We start from the raw sequence: 4,935 nt of genomic DNA, 5'->3' as shown, positions 1-4,935 counted from the left end.
CCAAATAATCCAAACGTCATAAGTCACCTCAACATTTCAACGTATATGAGCAGTTCTAAAATTCACATAGTTTTAATTTTCGGATATGCTCAGCGTGAATAATTTTAAAAAGTGAATCTCAAATTTTGAAACCGTGCCTTAAAAAATAACAGAGATATGACTCCTAAAGCATAAGAAGAATCGACAGCCCCTCCCCCAAACTGAGCAAGACTCCAGGAGCCCAACCTTCTTAGGGTTAAACGCCAAATTTGAGAAATTTGGCGTTCAAGCGGATTGGATCATGTTGTAAGCTTTTACCTTTGTTTCCGATTCTTATTAAATTGACCTGAATTCATAAGACAGTGGTTTGAACGTTGTTCTAATGTTTTACAATGTTTAAAAAACATAAACGCTGTCGTGATAAAAAGTTTATCTCGTGATGAAACAAGCCTTTTCAGTCATGACTAGTTTTTCCAACAAAATATTTTGTCAAGATTTCATTTGCACAGCACACAGTGTAGGCCGGCAGGCACTTCAACGTATTCCGCTTTTCTAAAGCAATAACGCAATCATGCGTAACATATGACATATGAAACAATTTTCACGTAAAACCACCTGATTGCAACCAAAGATTCTTTTTGCACTCAGCTCAGTTACAGAAGAAAAAAGTGTAAAGAGAGGAGGTGGGAATTGAACCCAAGCAATCGAAATGACTGTATCGCTTGCTTAAACTCTAGCAAACGTTTACTAATTATTACTAGCCTCTGTTTTGAGTGGCCGGCTAATTCTTCACGGACCTGCATCGGGCCGCGGCCTGGTGGTTGCCGACCCATCTATAAAGTAGCGCTAAGGATTGCAAACGCTCGAAAACCACACACTGTTGGTGAAATATCAGTGAAAGACTGTTTGTGAATTTGCACATGAGGTTTGACTTGGTAATAACAGTTCTTAATGTTTCGTTTGGAACGTGTGAACCGGTACGCCGAATGACGATGATACTGCAGCCAAGACGCGGTATTATAAAGTTCGAGTAGCAGTAGAGTAGACTACAATATTTGCTGAATTTGTGCTGATGATATGTGCAGTAGCGACTAAGTTAGCGATTGAAACACCAGGGGCCACATACTATGTTCTTCGTACAAATACGAGTATTTGTGATTCGTCAATGTGGTATATTATGGTCTTCGCTACGAACAAAACTTACGAATATTCATAGGAAGATATTTTTGTAGGTCATAATTTTTCAAAAATTTTCGTAGAAGCCATTATTTTTGTGGATTTTCAATGATTGGTCAAGACCAAGTGGTGTAGAGAGTAGAGTGGTGTAGAATCATTGTTTGTTTGTTTGTTTTTCATATCTTTATCCTGCATTGCGGGAAAGCGGACTTGAGCGCTATGCATCGGTGTACGCCTTCCGACGTACACCTGACCCACGCTGCAGCCGACAGCAATGTCTGTTTTCCGGTTGTCTACTCTACTTATGACTTAAATTTGGAACTACTCATTACTCGAAATCGATCACTGAGTAGAGGCAATTATCGTAAAGTTTCTTGCCCAGAGAAACAACAGCAAGTGCGGGTGGCTAGAGTCGAACATGCAGGCTCTCGACTGCGAGCCCAACGCGCTAACCACTCGGCCACTGCTGCCGAGCGATCATTAAAGGGATAGTAAAGGAAAAACCTGACTTGGCGATTGCACACGTTCTTTGTGTTTAACATGCTACCATAAAACGATTTTCAATAAAATTTTGCCCCATTGCGGTCTGACCAACATTGCGCGCGTTCTTTTGTCAGAGCTTTCAATACGGATTTGGGTTTGAGCAGCGAAGCGTGCGACTGTACAGTCTACGTCACTATAGACTAGCAATCAGCTTCTTCTTCGTCGTATGAGCTGTTCTTCTGGACTATATGTTTTGGCATGATGTCATCAGCCACTCGACAGTCTCGTTATCCAGGGCCTTCAGTCCAAGCGTTTCATGTGGTGGTTGATGGATTTGGCAGTCATGGACGACATGGTCTACTGTCTAGTCTGTGGAGCCACACTTGCATCCCGGTGAGTGAGCCAGGCCCCATCTGCACATGTCTGAACGAAAGCGACCGACGCCGGTTCGTAGGCGGTTAAGCCGGACCCACGCAAGTCTTGCGAGGGACATTCCAAGAGGGTGGGGATCGACGTCGGGTAGGAAATCACGGAGTTGGGGGTGTTGTTTTGCCACTCCATGTTCCATGTGTAGTTTGTCCAGTGTGCCGCACTTATTCCAAGATCTTCAACGTTGTTCAAAAGCTGTCGTGCGGCGGGCACAAATGGGCGTCTTGATTTCAGTCGCTGCTGTTCTCTAGGTAGGCCCTGGAATCTACTGTGGAGGAGGTGGTCGGTGTCCACTGTCCAGTGCGCAACGAGCAAGGGAAATCATGGCTCCTTTACGGCAAAGCTCAGCAGGTTGGATGCCTGTAAGGATGGGCAGGCAGTCCGTTGGAGTGGGACGCAGGCATCCAGTCACAGTGCGTGGTGCGTCATTGATGGCAGTGTCAATGTGGCGGGTGTGAGAGCTGCAGCACCACACTGGTGCGCAGTACTCAGCGGTAGAATGGACGAGGGCCAAGGTAGCTGTGCGAAGGGTTTTCGCGTCAGCTCCCCAGCCGGAACCCGCCAGCTGCCTCAAAAGTGCAACGCGAGCAGACAGTTTTTTGTGCAGTGACTCCAGGTGTCGTCGATACGTGAGTGACCTGTCCAGGGTTACGCCGAGGTAGGTGGGTTCGGCGCAGTAGGGCAGGTGTTCGTCATCGGTGGTAATATTGATTTCACGTTTTGCTTCCTTGTTGTTTAGATGGAAGGCCGCCGACACTGTCTTTGCCTTGCTGAGCTGTAGCTTTCATTTTTAGAGATATGTTGATATGGTTGACATGTCCTGGCTTAGGTTCCTCTCCATTGACTGCCAATCTCCGGCTGGATGCAGGAAAGCCAAATCGTCTACGTAAGCATACTTCCTGAAGATGGTGTCAGGCAGGTCATAGATGTAAGTGTTAAAGAGGAAGGGAGCCAGGACAGAGCCCTGTGGGACGCCGTTCCTGAGTCGACGTAGTCTACTTCGTCGGCCGCTACCGGTGGAAAGGGTAAAGCTGCGGTTTTGCACAAGTTCCATAATCATATGGACCATGTGCCTGTCAGGAAGGAGACGCAGTAGTTTGCAGGTGAGGCCGCTGTGCCATACAGTGTCGTAGGCAGCCGTGAGATCGACAAACACGGCGCCAGCCTTCTTTTTTACCCTTACTTTTTGTATTGGCATGTTTCTATACAAATATAAAGGGAGTGTTTCTATACAAAGATAAATTGTACAAGCAGATTGACGGAGTGGCTATGGGTTTGCCTCTGGGCCCCACAATTACCAATTTCTTTTTAGCGCATCTTAAAAACAAGATTTTTTTCTGAAACTGATTCCAAATTCTTTTCCAAGCTTTATCTATGCTTCATTGACGACATTTTTGCCATGTTTGACAGTGATGATTCTTGTTCACAGTTTCTTCTAGTACTCAATCCGCAACATCATAACATAAGTTTCACGTTAGAAAAAGCAACTCAAACTATTAATTTTTTAGATGTAGAAATTAAGATAAATGGTAATGGATTCGATAATTGGGCCTGGCGCAAACCTATTTACACTAATCCTTTTCTCAACTTCAGTGGTACGTGGTACTGCTATTTTGCATTGATGAAATACTGGCATTTGCACAACATTCTAACCATTTAGTGTAATATATTAAAAATCGATTTCGCTATAGTAATAGCATCTTCAGCTAGCACATGTAAAAACTAACATTTGAAAAATACGTAAAAGGAACAAAAACAGCAAACTCCGATATTATCAACACGCATAAAAATTCTATTTTAAATAGATAGTGCAGGCCCTTAGGGGCAAAAATGAGCATCTTTAGGCTAAACGTGTTACACGTTGTTTTTTTGCATTTTTATGTAGTTGATGAATCTAACTTCAATTTTAGTAGGTGCCGCAACTTTTTGGGTCACGTGATCACCCTCAAATCGGGGATTTCCCCTAAATCAATTTTGAGATCTTTTCACGGCATTTTTATGCAATTAGATACATTAATTTTTTACATTTGGATTGACTGCCACTACAAACTACACGAGATAAAAATCACACAAAATAATTTGATTGATGACGTCATTGTGACGTCATATATTAATTAATTTTTTGCTTGTTTTTTTCTTATTGTAGTCGCTTGTTTGTTGTTGGTGTTACTTTTTTGGTTACAATAAGTTACTAATGCTAAAGTAATTACCCCCTTCAAACATGACGTCAGCATTGCATCATGAATAACATCATAGTTTTGTTATGTGATTTTTTTCCAGATGTTTTTCTTATAGGTTAGTATGGTAGGTAGGCAATAACTATAGGTATAGGGGCATATATGGTTTGACCCCAAAAAAATTGCAACAAAAGGTTTTTCAACTGATTTGATTAGTATTGGGTGTCAGTACTAACATATTCAAAATCTTAAGGAATCCAACTTCCGGAAAGTGGTTATTTTCAAGATAGCTTCCAAGATGGACGCCAAACCATTGAAATAACAGTAAATTGACCGTAACTCGATCCTCACATGACCAAAACATGTAGTTTTGGTGTTTATATCTAGGCTTTTATACCCTGTGAAGTCAATGAAACCATTCTCAGAATTGTTAAATTATCTGATAGCCTATAATGTCAATATCGCAATCCAAGACGGCCGCCAAACCATTAAAATAACAGTAAATTGACCATAACTCGGTCATCATATGACCAAAACATGCAGTTTTGGTGTCTATATCTAGGGTTTTATACCCTGTAAAGTCAATGTGACCATTCTCAGAATTGTTAAATTATCTGATAGCCTATAAATTCAATATGACAATCCAAGATGGCTGCCAAAACAATTAAAAATGTACAATAGCAATGTATTG

This window comes from Aplidium turbinatum, chromosome 1, assembly GCF_918807975.1.
Source record: "Aplidium turbinatum chromosome 1, kaAplTurb1.1, whole genome shotgun sequence".
NCBI classification, from domain to species: domain Eukaryota; kingdom Metazoa; phylum Chordata; class Ascidiacea; order Aplousobranchia; family Polyclinidae; genus Aplidium; species Aplidium turbinatum.
The sequence above is the reverse complement of the archived record's forward strand: the minus strand, read 5'-3'. Positions refer to the sequence as shown.